Genomic DNA, 18,725 nt, shown 5'->3' on the forward strand with positions numbered 1-18,725 from the left:
CCACTCATGTCTCCCACCACCCCCACCCCCCAGCAGTGCAGGGTCACCCTCCACCAGGCCCCCACTCATGTCTCCCAGCCCCGAAACCCTGCCAGCACCGTGGGGCACCTGCCAGGAGGCCCCCACTCATGTCCAACTCATGTTCCCCTGCACCCCCACCCCCCAGCACTGTGGGGCACCTGCCAGCAGGCCCCCACTCATGTCCAACTCATGTTCCCCTGCACCCCCACCCCCCAGCACTGTGGGGCACCGCCCAGCAGGCCCCCACCCATGTCTCCCACCACCCCCACCCCCCAGCAATGTGGGGCACCTGCCAGCAGGCCCCCACCCATGTCTCCCACCCCCTCCACCCCCCAGCACTGTGGGGCACCTGCCAGCAGGCCCCCACCCATGTCTCCCACCACCTCCACCCCCCAGCACTGTGGGGCACCTGCCAGCAGGCCCCCACCCATGCCTACAACCCCCCCACCCCCCAGCACTGTGGGGCACCTGCCAGCAGGCCCCCACCCATGTCTCCCACCACCCCCACCCACCAGCAGTGAAGGGGCAGCCTCCACCAGGCCCCCACCCATGTCCCCTATTACCCCCAGCAGTGCAGGGGCAGCCTCCACCAGGCCCCCACTCATGTCTCCCACTACCCCCACCCCCCAGCAGTGCAGGATCACCCTCCACCAGGCCCCCACTCATGTCTCCCACCACCCCCACCCCCCAGCAGTACAGGGGCAGCCTCCACCAGGCCCCCACTCCTGTCTCCCAGCACCCCCACCCCCCAGCACTGTGGGGCAGCCTCCACCAGGCCCCCACTCATGTCTCCCACCACCCCCACCCCCCAGAAGTGCAGGGGCAGCCTCCACCAGGCCCCCACTCATGTCTCCCACCACCCCCACCCCCCAGCACTGTGGGGCACCTGCCAGCAGGCCCCCACCCATGTCTCCCACCACCCCCCCAGCAGTGCAGGGGCAGCCTCCACCAGGCCCCCACCCATGTCTCCCTGCACCCCCTACCCCCCAGCAGTGCAGGGTCACCCTCCACCAGGCTCCCACTCCTGTCTCCCACTACCCCCACCCCCCAGCAGTGCAGGATCACCCTCCACCAGGCCCCCACTCATGTCTCCCACCACCCCCACCCCCCAGCAGTGCAGGGGCAGCCTCCACCAGGCCCCCACACCTGTCTCCCAGCACCCCCACCCCCCAGCACTGTGGGGCACCTGCCAGCAGGCCCCCACTCATGTCCAACTCATGTTCCCCTGCACCCCCACCCCCCAGCACTGTGGGGCACCAGCCAGCAGGCCCCCACTCATGTCCAACTCATGTTCCCCTGCACCCCCACCCCCCAGCACTGTGGGGCACCTGCCAGCAGGCCCCCACTCATGTCCAACTCATGTTCCCCTGCACCCCCACCCCCCAGCACTGTGGGGACCTGCCAGCAGGCCCCCACTCATGTCCAACTCATGTTCCCCTGCACCCCCAACCCCCAGCACTGTGGGGCACCTGCCAGCAGGCCCCCACCCATGTCCAACTCATGTTCCCCAGCCAACAAATCACCCGAGTATTGCATCCACCCACTCATAATTGGCAATTACATGACAGAACACCAATTGCAAGTTCCGAAACAAACACATTTCCCTCACATGCACCCAATGGGTGTCAGTGAATCTCAAAACCCATATCATGATATGCATGAAACCAATGAGAAACTACACATTGAAGTTCACTAAAAAAATATGTATTAAAGGAAACATAAATTGAATCAAAAATAAAGAAACAGAAATGGGAATGTACAAAAATGAAAAGAAGCATGTCCGTGAAAAAAAGCAAAAGCAAAAAACATAATCCAAACTAATGGTGTCCAAAGTCACTGTCCAGAAAACAAAATCCAATGGGAAATAAAATTGAAAGCCATTGCTCCATGGTTAAAATGTGAAAGAAAAATACAATCCAACAGTGAACTATGTGCATACGAACAAGCCAGGGTCCATTATCCCAACAAAAGAAATGAAACCTATCTAGCTACACTAACTAACAAAATAAACTATATACAAAAATGTGGCCAATGTCCAAAAGGTCCAAAATAAATCCAAAAAAAAAAGGAAACCTAACACTACCTACATAACTATGTACAAGGGCAGCGGGCTAGTTTGACGGGTCACTTTTGGATGTCCCGGGCCAGGGCATCATCAAACTCCTGCTCAATGTCCCGGAGGCGGTCCTCCTCCATGGCCCCGAGGGTCCGCAGGGCCGTCGACGTGTCCACCTCCAAACCTCTGCGGATTGCCTCGAGGCACTCGGCCCGCCTCAGGACCCTCCGCATGGAGTTCTCCACCCTGACCATTGTGAGCTGTGCCTCTTCTGCCCGCTGCCGCTCCGCATCTATGGCGTGGCCCAACCGATGCCACACGGAAGACACTCTCTGTCCTGGGTCCTCCTGCCCTCCGGCCGATGCCTGCCCCTCCGATGTTGAAGGCCCCGAGCCTTCATGGCTCCCACCACATTGCTGCTGCTGCTGTGCCTCTGCCCGTGCACTGCCTCCTGCTGCCTGCACATCCTCCGCCGGCTGGGGTGCAGTCGTTGATGTAACCACCCCTGCTGGACGTCCGACTCCCGACTGTGGCAGGGATGCCTCCTCCACCAGCCTGGACGCACCGTCAGAGGCAGCTCCACAGGGCACCCAGGTGACTGATGGGTGGGAAGATGGCACGGAGGACGACTGGCGCTTAGGGGGTTCTGTTGAGGAGGGGGTCGTAGCAAGCCCCATCATACGGAGGAATCCGGCCTGAGTGACCTGTCCCAGCAGGCTGACGTGGTCAATGAGCCATTCAAGATGACGTGCAGTCTCCTCATGAAAAGACTGCAGGTCACCTCGCATGGCCCGTTGACGCAACGCCACACCATTCAGAACAGGCTCAATTCGGACCCGGATAGCCACGTCCGCAGGCAGAGGAAGGCCAGTTGTCATGAGCTCATCCCCTGCCTGAAAACAGGTCTGGACGTAGGCATCCCTGCTGGTGCAAGATGATGCAGGGACAGGATCAGGGACAGGATTGCACACAGGCACCTCCGCGGCGGCCTGTGCTGCCTCCTGTCCCTGGTCCTGCACTGCAACACTAGCACCAGTGGGATCCCCACCTCCAGACCCCGTCTCTGTTGCTTGCACGGCCTCCTCCTCCACCAAACCCCCCACCAACCTGGATGACTCCGTGCCATCTTCCCCCGTTGGGCCCTGTGGGGTCCCAGCTGCCCCATCTGCTGCCGAGGAGTCCAACTCCAACTCCGCCTCTTGGACCTCCCCCCGGCAGCTGCGGCCTGGGACGCGGCACCGGACTCCTCACTCCCCGACGAGATGACAACATGGGAGGGGAGCCGGGCCTTCCGTCTCCGGCTGGCGGTGGGATCCCCGCCGCTGTGCTCCACAGCACCTTCTCCGCCCTCTTCATCAGTTGACGCTGCAGACAGGGAGAAATAAAACACAGGCATCAGGGCACTGTACAATGGACACATACACACATGACAGTTGTACATGAGTGGCATTGGCAAACCTCAGACATGTCATCACAATCCCCAACACACATGTCATTTCAACTCGCATACATGAGCCATACCAACCGCCAGCACCATCCATACACATACAACAGCATGAGCAGGCAAAGGTGAGCCAGACATCACATTCAACACAGGAAGTGCACCACACATGTACACACACCACCACACTTGCATGCATGTGTACACCTCTGCCAAGTGTCGCAGTGTTCAGATGGGCATCCATGTCACATCTGCCGATCAGGCTTCCACATACCGCTGTCACATGCATCCATGTTGCATCACTGTTGCACCCTTGTCAAATACACACAGATGCACATGTACACAGTGCTGATACATGCAGCTGAAAACAACATACATGCGTGACATCACGGACATGTCTACTTACATACACATTCATCCAAACATGTGTGCCCACACAACTGCATTTGGCATGCAAGCCTACACACACAAGCACCATCCATGTCTCACACATTCCAGCCCTTGCATGTGTTAGCCCCACGGCCCTGTACACCCCCACCCATACTCAACCCCATACAAACAGATGTGCAACCTGCACACTACTAAAAAATCACCACACGCACAGCTCACAATCAGGATGCATGTACACTTACCGCTCGACTCCAGACGGGTCTGCCTCTCAAGGACCTGGACGTGGAGCGCTGGGGATATGCGTTCCAGGACCCTCATCTGTTCTTCCGACAAGTGGCCCCGGCGCCCCTTGGCATCCGCTGCCTTCAAGAGGCACTGGGCCTTGTTCAGGGTCCTGGACCTGAAGTCCTCCCAGCGATTCTTGACATGTTGTAAGTCGTGGACTGCCACCCCCTCCGCGTTGATGGCAGTCACGATGTCAGTCCAGATCCGAGTCCGTCCTTCCTTGTCGGCGCGGGAACTTCCGAAGAGGGCATCATACTGCCCCAGGACTTGCTCCACCAGGACACCAACTTCGGTGGCACTGAAGCTGGTGCCCCTCTGCCTCTCTGGCCGGGGGTTGTCAGTGGTCTCAGATGGTGTTTGCCCCGACATGACAACCCCAGAGGCAGGAGTGGGTGGGCAACTGGGTCCTGGGGCTGGGCTGTGGAGCGATGAAATCCCATTCGGGAGTCTTCGGTTCCAGCAGGGGTGGTCACAGCAACAGCACCCCTGGCTGATGTGCAGGCAGCAAATGGCAGGGCACGTGGGCAGCAGGCAGTCAGGCAGCAGCAGATGGCAGGTGGGAGCGTGGTCGGGGCTCTGGGGGGCAGTAGTTCGGCCTTCTGGGCAGGAGCGTGGTCTTCCGTGTGCTTACGCGTGGCCAGCTTGATACGGAGTGATTTGGCATGTGAAAATTCGGCACGTCAGCGTGTAATTCGAGGAAAGGCCCTTAGCGCGTAAGCGCGTCTGCACGCATACGCAATTTCATTGGACAGAAGGCCCCTCAAGCGCAAGCGGCCCTGTGACGTGACGCGTACATGCGTGCATGGGCATTTCAGCGCGCGTGAAAAACTGCACATCAGCGTGTAATACGAGGAAAGGGCCCATGCGCGTAAGTGACGTGATGCGCGCGTTCGTTCCCCTCAGCACGGGTTAAAGGTGAGCGGGCCCAGCAGTTCGCTGTACGTGCCTTTCGTGGAGACCGACGTGTGTTGCTGCTTCCTGTTGTTTCGCGCGCCATCACAACTTCACAGCTATCAAGGACGTATCTCTTCTTTTGGCGGGGGTATTGGCTACGCATGTTTTTCTGCATCGTGCTAGTCAGACGGTGAGTAGCACATGCTCTTTTTCCCACTGCGGGTGCCCCTGTTTATCGCACCCATTTTCGATGTCATAGTACCCTGCGTGTCCCACACGTACGCGTTATTCGTGTTACTGGGTGCCACCGCGTACTGCAGGAGGTTGAATCCACGCACGTAGGCTGCAGGGTTGCGTGCACGGTTTTACTGCAGTTTTGGGGTGCCTGAGCATTGCGTGACCCGTCACCACATCACCGGAGTCACATACAGCCTTGCAGGTGCAGGGGGGCAGTTAACATCTTGCTTCCCACCCCCTTCACCTTAATTGCCCAGGTCAATTGTGGTGTACACCTCCCATTGGCACCACTCCATCTGTGCCAGCACTACTACATCAGTGCCATGGTTGGGAGGCCACCAAAGGTGAGGGGCGCCTGAGCTGGGCGTCCTCCTCGTGGCGGGCGTGGTCGGGGACGTGGCCGTGGTGACCAGGGAGTAGGGGGACTCCAGGGTGTCCAGGGCGGCCACAGAGGGGGAAGAGGCAGGGGTGCGCCACTTGAGCACAATGTTGTGCCATGTGTCGGTGCAGTCATGCCACCACCCCCTGTGGTTCCGGGGGATGCAGCTCCTGCATCTGGCACTGGCACCCGTTCGACCCGGCAGTCCGTTCCATCGACTGCCACGGGCCCAAGGGTAGTGGTAGCTGCAGGTGCAGCTGTGGACACCGCCACCCAGGCTCAACGTCTGCCAGCGCAGGCTGCGTTGGCACTTGAAGAGCCCTTGGTAGATCTCCAACATGCCAGGGGGGAAACCATAGGGGCACGCCGGGCTGCTCAGACCAAGACACGTGTCCCTGGGGCAGTCATGTCATCTGCTGCCCTGAACAGCCAGGTGTTGGCAAGTGCAAGGACAGATGCACCCAACAGCACCCCGGTTGTGAGTCTGCCAACCAGGACCGTTGCTTTCAATGACCCTGCCACAGCTGATGTTGCTGCGCAGGGTCCATTAGTGGGCACCCAGCTGCCACTGACACAAGTCAGGCCTTTGGTCATCCCTCCACCTGCCACTCCCTTGGCTCAATCCACCGAACCCACTGGCCATACTGGTCAGGGCGGCATTAGCCAGCCAGGGTCTGCGCCACAGTCCAAGAGGAGGAAGGTTGCACCTGCAGCACAGGATGGGACCCCACACACAGCCACGACCTCCTGCACGTCGAGGAAGAAGCCTTTCTGTAAGCAGGAACTGGACTTCCTCGTGGACTACGTGCGGGGCCACAGCAATGACATGCTAGTGGGTGCCAATAGTCAGACTACGGCTGCCCAACGTGACACCCACTGGAAGCATGTTGCGGAACATGTCAGTTCATTCGGCCAAGAGGTGCGCACGGCGCAAGAGTGCAAAAAGCGTTGGAATGACATCAAGCGCAGCACTAAGGCTAAGCGTGCCTCTAATTACAACTTGACTCTGGTGACTGGCGGTGACCATGCACCAGAGGAGGAAGAGCATACTCCGCATGAGGCTCTCGTTGCAGAGTTCATACCACCTGAATCGGTCGAAGGAGTGGGAGAGATGCTGGACTTTGATGCGCAGTCCAGTGAGTGTTGATGCGTGTTTGTTGAGGACGTGTGTGTTTCACTTGTGGGATGTGTTGTGCATGATTGCTGCTACATGTGACGTGTACATGGTTCTGATGTGTAAGTAATGCAATGCTTCCGTCATGCATGTCTCCTCTGCCTGCATGCGGGACTCCATGTAGGCATGCTCCCTTGCCCCTCCTCCGCCACTCTGCACCCCAGTTCCACCTTTGCACTGGTCTCCTTCAATCTTGCCAATGTGTACTTTCTTGTTCATGTGTCCTGTGTAGATGCTAACTTCCAGCGTAGAATCTGCCAGACATATGCCGTGTGGTACAGCCTTAGTACTCGATGCAGGGTATCTCACTTGTACTGTGCATGGGTCAGATGTCCTGCAGGGACATGAGTGCCCATTCATGCTCCATGTGCATTGCACGCATGCCCCTATGTGTCCTTGACTGGATGATCACTGTAATACCTTGGTTACATACATTGCCTGCCATCTCATCAGCCTTCCGATGTCAACTGTGGCTCAGTCCTGCGTTGCACACATGTATAGGCTCTGACAATCTGTGTGGCTGACAGGCCTCAGCCTGTTCAATGGCCAATGACTCTGTCCAACTCCAGAGTTTTCATCATGTGTCCTGCCTACTGTCCCAGCATCATTTGCAGGGTTGTCATTTGAATCAAATTAAGCTGTTGATGCCAGTCAACACTGCCTGTCAATACACAGGTGTATGGTCAGCCTTTTGATACCATGCTAGGCATCCCTGCTTTGGTACTGGGGTGGAGGGGTGCTTGGCTTCTAGATATGGTACACATTGAATGCACAATGCACGTGATGTCTGAATTTGACATTGCACTGCCTTCACATTTCCTGGCACACACCATGGAGTCCTTGTACATGTAGGTAGTGTGTGGCGTACACATTTTCTGCACTGCATAGACCCACTTCCATGGAAACTGCCACCTTTCAACAGGTCTGATCACAGAAGCTATTCAAAGTTGACCCAGCATGCATGCCAGGTTATATGTTGTGTGTCACATGTCTGCCGGATGCGTTTGCTGTCGGTGTGTGTGTGTGTTGTGTGCTTCTGACATGTGTAGTGACCTTTTTTCTCTCTATTTTTCAGGTGATGACGCAATGGAGGCGGAGGATGGTGTTGTCATGCCAGACACAGGGTTGGTAACACCACATCAACCCGGCACTAGTGGGGGTCGTGGGGTGGTAGGCCACGAAAACCCTCAAGTGCTGCAGTCCATCTTGTCTCTGGCTGCCTATGAGTCCAGCCTTGATGACGACTCTGACATCCATGTTGAGTTGGATGAGCATCAGGTCCATGTGTCAGGGGTGAGTGATTCTGATGTGGACACTCCTCTGTCTGCGACCCCTGCAATGAGGGATCAGACAGTCTTGGTTCCTCCGCCCGTGGTAGATCGGGACGCAGGGTCACCCTCCACACCAGTCACTGATGTGCCTGGGACATCACGTCGACGGGGGCATGTAGTCGTGCAGCCGCGGGCGGTGCCAACACAGCGAGGACCCCCGGTCCTTGGGTCCCGCAGGGGTCAAGCCCGGCAACGCGGTCGCCACGCGCAACCGCTGTATACTGAGTGGGAGCAAGACATGACTGCCAATTCCGAACAGCAGGGGGCAGCAATGGAGAACATCGCTGAGAGCATGGAGCGTGTGGCCCGATCTGTGCTCCCCCCTGCTAGGCAGGTGCTTCTCCAGCAGCAGGCGGCACGGTCCACGGCCCGCTCGCTCAGGCTGGGCATGGCGGCCTCAGACAGGGCACGCCAGGCTGAAATGTCGTCTCTGCGTCAAGCAATTGCTGCTCACGCAGAGGCGCACATGGATGCCCTGAGGGAGGAGTATGCTTCCCTCAGATCCACTCTGGGTGTCCTTATGATGTCCCAGAGGCAGCAGGCAGAGGAGAGCTTTGCACAGCTTGAGCGTACCATCTCGGCTGAGCTACAGGCTTGCCGGGAGGTGCAGCGGTTGTCCAGCCAGGCCTTGCAGGAGGAACTCCGTGTTACACGTGCTACCTTGCAAGAGGAAGCACGTGTATCACGTGAGGTTCTGCATGCAGACCTACGTCACATCACCACACAGAACCAGGCTCACCCGTCCGGCAGACTTGCTGCCGACGAGGGGCAAGCTGCGGCTAGGCGTGGCCAGGCTACTGTGCCACGTCCTCCTTTACAGGATGAGCCAGACTCGGACGACCATCTATCTCCCACATAGGTCGGGCTGTGCAGGCGTTGAGCCCATGGAGGTTTTTGTTTTGGCTCAGCATCATCGCATGTGGATGTTGAGCAGCACCCTGTACCTTCCCCTCCTGGGTGCCTCCCCTCCCCCCCAGGTCGTATGTGGCCATTTTTGATTTTTCTTTTAGTTTAGTTAGTTAAGTTTCTGTTTGATAGTTAGTTTAATTAGGTAATGTAGGTTTTCCATTGTTAGTGTAATTAGTTAATAGTTGATTTAGTTTAAAATTGCTAGTCTATTGTGCTTTCATGTGACGGTGCGGTGCTTTGTGGCTTTTGAAGGCATCCACTGTCTGTTCCAGCTGGGCCCTTCAGGCTTGTCTTGTGTATGTGTTTGCTGCTTGGGGTCCTTGACTCACATATGCCACTCCTGCCTCCCTTATCCATGGGCTCGCAAGGATGGTTCGGTGTTACAGAATTTTACACAAGGGCTTTGGACTGTCATATCTGTGGCATGTCTGGTGCTATGTGACTTGTGTTGACACCCCTAGTGGGGATGATTTTGGTGTTATTGTCCACTGTTCAGCTTTTGCTAGATGGGGTGTGTCATGATTAATGTGTACATTAATTGCTATGCATTGTGTAGTATGTTTCATATCTTTACTGTACACGTGCTTGTTGCAATTCATGCTGTAGATAGTGTTCCACACTTTGGATGTGAAAGACGGACTGATGGTGTGATTTGTGATGTGACTCTCTGACATGGTCAAGTAATGAGATGCCTGATGAGACACACACAGATGACTTTGAAGCATTAATCATGTGTTTCATGCCCTTTCTGCAGGGGGATGAGCCTCCAGAGCACCTTTGCCAGCAGACATGGCCCATTGGACGACGGAATTCTGGACACGTTTGTTGGTGCCCACATGCACATGTGTGCACAAGCAGAGGCACAGGGATTGCAGACCCACATCCTAGAACTGCTGACATGTTCCAAGGAACTCCAGGCAAGGTGAGCAGCACAGGGGGGCCACGACACATCAAAGCTTGCACCAGGCGAGTTGCACATGCAGGCTTAGTCACAGCACTGAGGGTGAGCTTAGACGAATATTGGTGTTGAAGCACACAATGCAGCTCAGATGTGTTGGTGGACTGATGGCTGTTGATAGTAGGGTTGTCTAGGACACATGCAGGGGCAGTGGCACATACCCTCCGGTACACCAAGGTCCATTGAGGCACTTGTTTCAACCATGTAGCCTTCCGAGACATGGAAAGGGGCCGCTCACAGGGACATACAGCAAGGGACATACTCGGGTGCAGTGCATGTATTTTCCATGTACTTTATGATAAATGCACTGCCAACTTTGTTTTTCGGCCATGGTGGTACGCAACTTGCTCAGAAGTCATGGCTTAATATATGGGTCTGTCTGCTTACCCAGGGAACACTGCATGTTGTGTGAATTGTGACACATTGGTGTTCCATTTGCCACGCACCCACCGGCGGCTGACTTACTGCATTGAATGTGTATGACCCGTCACAGGGGTGATGTTATATATGGGTACGAAGCATCTACACCAGATTGTCTGTTTGTAGAGTAGTTTGTTGCTATGGGGCATGTTTGGTGTTGTGTTTTTGTGTAATTGGCACGTACAGGTTGTTGACTGTGGCTCTCTTTGCAGCATTGCAGTGCTCCTGTAACCGGACCTGAGAGTGCGCAGGCAGGAGGCCAGCACTCAAAACCAGAGCTAAGTTTCTTGTTGTTTTTCTTTCGAACTGCTCTGCATAGGCTTCCTGGGGAGTGTACTAATGCATGGATGTATGTGTGGTTCAATTTGGTATGTTTTTTCTCCCTAATCACCCGTACTCCTATGCAGTTTTGAACCCTGTACCCTCTACCCGGTGTTCCTGCTTCCCGTACCTATCCAAGTAATGTTCCCTGACCCTCTTTCCCCGCTGGGGTTGCGGATGCCTGTGTAAGCCCCGAACTTGCAGGCGCCAATACCCTAGAGGGGGTGGTTGGTTCGTACCACTCCTGAGCCTGGACTACAGAAGGCCATGACAATGATGTCCAAGTTTGTTTGGATTGTGTATGTGTTCATGCAGGTAGTACATTTTCGTGCATTCCCTAGTTTCATGTGTCATTCCTCCTCCCCTCTCCTGCCACTCATTCCAGTCATCCATTGTGTCAACACCTGTCCCGACTGCATATCCCTGAACCTCCTTCCCCACCAGGGACTCAGGGGCCTGTGTGAGTTTGACCTTGCAGGCACCCGGGACATGGTGGGGGTGGTTGTTTCGTGACACTCCCGCGCCTGTACAGGGGACCTGTGACAGTACACATCCGTTCATGGTGCATCATCCTATGTCATGTATCACACATGTTTCACATCCTGTCGTGACATTGTTTTACTGTGCTACCTTGGTTGTTGCATCATTGTGGTAGTACTTGGCCTTTGTGAGGTACTGTTATGTCAAGTCATCTACTGGAGGGTGTTCTGGTTCATTTTTCTGGCTTGGATTTTGTGATTTTGGACATGAGTGTGGATTACGCGGGTGCAGGCACCTTTTTACACACAAGGTGGGTGATGGTGACGAAGGGTAAAGGTGATCCTGTGGCCAGGTGGAATTGAGGTTTGAAGGCTCCATGACCCAGGTGCAGTTGTTCAGTGGGTCATGGTCATTTGTGAGGGAGGGGGGGTTGTTGTTGATAGTTGCCTTGCCCTGCAGTGTGATGGGAACTCTGACATTGTAATGATGGTATACTAGGTACATGTTGTGTTCTGCTGATCAATGCCTGTTCATGTGTTGTGTTTTCCTTTCACGTGCGAGGGGATAGTTGTGGTTTGACATGCTGGGGTGTACACATGGTGAATGTTCACATGTGATGTGTGGAGAACACTAATGGTCACTTGAGTGCACATGCATATGTGGAGTGCATGTCCTTGCAGAACCACACACTTGCACTCTGATGCACTACATGTACTCCCACCCTTGCATATCCACGTGTACACTGTTTGCCTTCTGGTGCCCACTGTGTCCCTGCAGCACATGTTCTGTGACCGTTTATGGATCCTGTACATGCCTGATTTGCTGTTTGATGTGGTCTGTCACTTAGATGTGATGCTCAAGGTGTGCATCACACACAATTGCTGTACACTGTGCTGTGCGCTGAGCAGTGTGTTGCAGGAGTAGGACACAGCACACATGAGCTGCAGTGTTGATTTTGCAATGCACAATGTGCATGTAGACAAGCATTCATTGTTATGTTACGTCTACGACTCTTGTAATGCATTTGGAAATGACTTATTTTGGGTGGGAGATTTTGTTGATCTGTCATTTCATCTGATTCCAGGTCAGGCATCATTGTCTGATGCCACTGTACATTTAGGACATGGCAATGTGTACCTTATCGTTACTGTGTTGGTGTATGGGTATTGCTTGCCATGTCATGTTGTGGTTTGGGAGGGTTTCAGTGACATGACAGTGATGGCCATGGCCTGTTTTGCAGGTGTGTGTGATGCACACCTTGCATGTCAGGGTCATCCGCTTCTCAGAGCAACTAGCTGGGGGTAGATCTCTCTCCGCGGCAGGGCCCTCCCTCTGGAACAGCCTTCCTGCCTCACTTGAACTTGAGGGGAACCATCTCCAGTTCTGGAAGCACCTCAAGACCTTCCTCTTTGCTTCTGCTTTCTCTCTGCCTCTCCCTTGCAGAATTCTTCACTGGAACTGCACTAGAGCTGCAACTGGGCCACTCTCACCGACCTCGGTCCCTGGCCCAGCCACTCTTCACTTGCACTGCCTCCCTGGCAACCCCTGCACTGCGGTACTGTCTCTCTATCCCTACAGCCCACCCTTCCCAGCACTTGTCTGCACTTACCTTTGCAGTTGCCACCAGCCGACCTATGTATTTTTTTTTTGGTCTACTTCCCCTGTACTGCACCCCCCCCCTTCCCCTTGCACTTTTCCCTTCTCCCTACCCCTGCACTTGCACAATCTCAATGACACCTGGCCTAGCAGTACCGTTGTCTGTCTTCCCTTGTTCCCCCCTCCCTGCCTCATCGCACCTTGAAATACTTGTGTATAGGCCATATCATGTCATATGTCATATATGTGCCTTTTGGTCACACTGGATAGCTTGTGTTTAAGTAGCTAGGGATGCAGACGATGTGGCACTTCCATGGCAACTATCTCAGGGTGGTAGGGTTGTGACAGTTGACTGTCTCTTTGTCATCATCGATTGTCACCTGGTATGTGCCAGGCCTGTGTGCACTCCGCAGGGGTGGGAGTTTAGGTGAAAAATGTGGCCACAAGCTGGGTCCGGGCTTCCTCGCCACGTGCCCTGTCACCTCCCATGGGCAGCGCCTGTGCCTGTGGTTGGGGATGTGGGGGCACCACCATGTCCACTGGGATGCCCTGCCGTGTTGCAACATTGTGCAGGACACATGCTACCACAATGATCCTGCACACTACTGGTGGTGCATACAGTAGTTGCCCACCAGAGCGGTCAAGGGAGCGGAAACGTGACTTGAGCACTCCGAATGTGCGCTCCACTATGCCCCTGGTTGCAATATGGGCGGCGTTGTATCTTACCTGGGGTGGTGTGGTGGGGTTCCGGATTGGCGTCATCATGTGGTTGCTCAGAGGGTAGGCACTGTCCCATGGGGAGGTAATAATAGTTGAGATTATTAGGGTTTGGATATTTGTCTGTGTGTGACTTGCATGCATGTGCAAGGGCATTTGTACTGACCTAGGAGCCATGTGTCGCCATGCTGCCCAGCTTCCAGGGCCTGGCTCAGGGCGGACATTCTGTATATGAAACTGTCATGGGTGGAGCCAGGGTAGTTTGCATAGACAGAGGTGATGATTCCCTTTGCATCGCATACCACCTGTACATTGATGGAATGCCAGTGCTTGCGGTTTCGGTAGATGTGCTCAGTGGCCCTAGGTGGACGTAGGGCCACATGGGTGCAATCTATGGCACCGAGCACTTTGGGGAAGTGTGCCACCCTGAAAAAATCCAGGATAACGGCCTGCCTTTCTGCGGGTGTTCTGGGCATGTATATGTGCCTGCGGACTGAGGGGCGCGCTGTCATGATTGCCAGTACCTGGTGTAGGCAGCGTGACTGCGTGGCCTGTGAGACCCCCCCCACTATGGCAGTGGTCCGCTGAAATGACCCAGTGGTCAAAAAATGCAGGACATTGAGCAGCTTCTCCAAGGGGCTCAATGCTTGGGAGCAAAGGGTGGGGGATGTAAGGTCATCTTCCCACTCCCTGACCAGGTCTAGGATGATATGGGGTGGAAACCTATACCTGCCATAGACCTGGTCGTCAGGCATCCCAAAAAGGCTTGTCCGTGGTGCGAAAATGCGTGCCCTGGCGCGTTTGTTGTTTGCGCGCACTTTTATGCTGTGCGAGGGGACGCTTCCGCCTGCCTTCGTGTGGCGGACGCGTTGACGCCTGTGCACGTCTTTGGCCGTCCACGGGTTTCCCGTATTCGGATCCATGAATACGGGTTGTTCGCGTGCGTGTGGGCGTTCCGTGTAGTTCCCTGCAGTACTTCCCCAGTTACGCCTTCTTTTTCACACGTTGTTCCCCATTCCGCGTGTTACGCCCACTGTTCCGCCCACTTTGGTTGTGTGCGCTGCGCTATGTGCGCTTTTGCTGTGCGCGTAGCGCACGCCGTGTATGCCTGCGTGCGCCATGGCTGGATTGGGCGCACGGACAGCGGGAAACACGCGCAGCGTCTTCCTTGAATCGCACGTGTGCGCGTGCGCTGCGTTTCTCACGCTTGCGCTCCCTTGCGCCTGCTTGCGCATGGATTTACGGCGCACGTTTTTTCCATGAATCGGCCCCTTAGTGTTTTTCCACAATTATACTGTTATTTCTGTTATCTGCTAATATTATAATTTTTTAGATAGGTGCGTGTGTAAAACACATTTTATATAGCAGACAGGTTTGGAAGTGATAGTTGATTATAGCAGATGTGAAAAGTTGCAATAAGTTATTTTTATAGGTTATACAGGTTTAGTGGAATTACTCTGTTTATATGCATTCATAAGAGTTGTACATGTACTCTGAATAAAATACACATACCTGTAGTTTGTATTCATGCATGTGGATATGCATGCAGCTGTAAGTAGAAATCTTGGAGACTTGTACATTAGTTTTTGTAGTAGGTGCTTTCCAATGATATGAGACTTGTCTCAGAGTGATCAACAGTACATTTGAAGTGCTGCACTCTGATGATGGAGTTAGATGTAGAGGTCTTGGATGTGATTGGTGGATAGTTGTGTGACTGTCTAGCTGTATCCAATGAGGGAATGGCAGAGAGAGTGAAGTGGAAAGGGTAGAAGGGCTGTCTAAGAGTTACACGGTCATGTGTTGTGTAAGGAGAGAGTTTGTCAGAAAGTGTTTTTCCTGAGAGAAGAACAGTTAGTTATGGCTGTGTGTTTCAGAAAACAGATTATCTGGATTTTGGGAGATTCATGGATACATTGGTTGGACGTGCATGTAGAACGCTGTAGAGAAGCTGCAGATCTTGGATTCCCTCATGTGGAAGTGCACTGGCATGGAGTGCGTGGAATGAAGTGGCTGGACTTGGTACCTCTCTGTGCTAGTTTGGAGACAGAGCATCAGCTAGACCAATTTATAATTAATTGTGGAGGGAACCGTTTATGACATGTGTCTGGAATCTTTTTGCAATTTGCAATGATAGAAGGACTTCGAAAGGTCATAGACATGTTTCCAAATTCCCAAGTAATACTTTCTCGTGTTGCGCAGAGACAAATGTGGCTGCGTTCTTCTTCATTTGGTCCTCAAATGGAGAAAGCGAGACACAATGTCAATAAGGTTGTTTGTGGCTTTCTAAGAGATGTTGGCATGTCCTCTTTTCACAATGAAAATATTATGTTTCGTAGCACATACATTTTTCGCAGAGATGGAGTCCATCTTACTTATGCTGGTAATCATATTTTTCTGAGAAATGTACAAAATACATTGCAATCTTTTTTGGAACAACAGCCATCCATTTTGCAGTAGGTGTTGACTATTTCAAGTTTTTCAAACGCAAAAAAACACTACCAAAAGGCTCTTTTCCGAGCCACCACTTCCTCCCAGAGAAAAGTGCAATGATTTTGATAGGGCAGCACCCCAAAGTTTTAGATGTCTGCAAACTGTCCGCGGATTTCTAAATAATGCACAGGGTCCTGCTCAATTTGTTTAACACTTCTATTCCAATCCAATCCACCGCTAGATGGATTCTCACCAAATGGGTGGCAGGTGCGGCACCTTGGTCCAGAAAGCATGCTTTTGTATATTTGGTGAAAATCCTTCCAGTAGTTTATTTCTAAAACAGGCAAAATGTAGGTCAAAACAATTTGTGATATCTGGCTCCTCTCCGCTGACCCATTTCCCTGTTCGGTCCGTGGACAGGTATATGATTGGTCTAGAGGGTGACGTGATGACCGCGGACATCGGACGTGTCCCCTGATTGGATGTGAGAAGCGTGAAGAGCGTCTGATTTTTGGCAACGACTGCCATGTTGGATTGGCAGACTTCGGCCGATGAGCACTTATTGGGCGGTTTATAACTTCACTCACCCTGGACGAATCCTCACCAAACTTTGCAAAATAAGTATATGGCCCACTCTGAATTTGTATCACAAGTTTGATGAGGTTTCGTCAAGGTTACCATAACTGGCGAATTTCAGGGGGTTTTCGGTTGTACTTCTAACCATAACGCCCCTTTAACAAAGTTTTTTCACTGAATTTGATAGGTTTTTATTAGTGCAACTTAACCATAACATCCCTTTAACAAAGTTTTTCCATTGAATTTCATAAGTTTTTATTTGTGCAACTTAACCATAATGCCCCTTTAACAAGTTGTTTACCAGTGCATGCTATTTTCCTACAACTTACTAATATCATACCCAATATAGCAACATTTGTGTTCCATTTATAAAGTGTCACCTTAAAACTTCTGGAATCATTTTTAACACTTCTGTACACTTTTTGCAACAAATTCAACTAGTTTTGCATCCGTAGCCGTCTACGAACATCTGACTTCATAGCAGACCTTCTGGACAGTGCCACATAACCATACGCTGGTCTGCGGCATGATGACGTGGCCGAGAACCCATCCACTCTTCATGATAAGATCTCTGCTTCCTGGACAGTCCGGGACTGCATTTTCTACTGATCTAGGAACTTTCAAGTTCATAATTTCCCTTGCACAGCTCCAACACCTATTCCTACTCTTTATCTATTAACAATCTTGTACACAGTACATACTTTTAGCAAAACTACTATTTATCTTAAAATGGCATCAGCTAATGCCATCCCTCCTCCCCAAAAGCCAACACCACTGCTGTAATCAAGGAGCATGAGAAACACTGCCCCCTACCTTAGAAATAACACACGCGCAAAATTTTCCCTGGTCCACCTACCCCTCCATATTAGTGTTTGGTTCCTCTTCCCTCATTTCCCCCCCACCTTTTGTTCTCAGATCTCCTGCCAAAATAAAATACATCCAAAAACAACAAAAGAAATAATTCTTTAGGAACAACCTTTCACAGTTAAAAAATAGAACAAAAAAACATGTATAGACTCCATCTACTTTTTATTTCTCAGTAAAGTACATAGACTCAATAAGATTTTCTAACATTTCCATTTGCATTTTGTGTTATGCTAATGGGAATATTGTGGCGTTCATCCTCCATTCCAGGGACTGGAACAGTGGATACCGGCCTAGAAACCCAGGTTATCATCCCAAGCAAAGCGAGGGTGGATAACGAGGTCTCTGGACCATTATCCCCCCATTCCAACCCCTGAAATGGGATGAAGGCCATTAGCAACCTAGGTTCCCAAAGCCGGAACCCGGGGTGCTAAAAAAGAGGATTTTTCTTCCTGTGGCGTCCCGGCGTAGGAAGGAAAATCCTTTTCCAAGATGGCCACCATGGAAGGCGAGGGTTCCATACAGGGCCCTCTTTGCCTTCCATGTCAGCAGAAGGCAAAAAGAGAACCCTATGACCATATTACCACGAGCACATTTTTCTTCCATTTCATATCTATCCTAATTTCGAATAACTTTACCACAAAGCCAGTCCCAGGTGGACATGGCCACTTTAATCCTATGTTTTGTCCCTTGTGGTCGTGGCCAGTAGCCAGATTGTCTGGATCATGACCTTATTCCATGACCCGGACAATCTGGCTACTGCTCATGGCCATAGGCTACCCCTCAGTCACTAAATGTATACCACTATTTTTTGTAACTACATTATGACACTTGTCAAATAATAAAACACTGGCACATTTGCAAAACCATGCTTGTACATCCTTGCCAATGCTCCTTACGCAAGTTTGATGGAAATACACCCATGTTTTATTTTTTCAAAAGTGTCAAATGTATGCACATATAATCGTCATATAACATAGCCCCCACTTGACAAAATCCATTCAGACTTTACGAAAACATCTATATCTAGATCTATAATCTTTTTGCAAACCTTTGTGTAGGTTTGTCAAATGGCAGCACATTTATAAGCCTTTAAAATATTTTGGGACCCCCCCTCTAATTTTGCTCCCTCTTCACAAAATCCCATCAAACTTCGGAAAAACATTAATATCTAAATGTATTATCAGTTTCCCAAATGAAGTGTAGATTCGTCAAATGGCACCTCATTTATAAGCCTTTACATTAT

This window comes from Ambystoma mexicanum, chromosome 5p (genome assembly GCF_040938575.1).
Source record: "Ambystoma mexicanum isolate Mex_15411 chromosome 5p, UKY_AmexF1_1, whole genome shotgun sequence".
NCBI lineage: Eukaryota > Metazoa > Chordata > Amphibia > Caudata > Ambystomatidae > Ambystoma > Ambystoma mexicanum.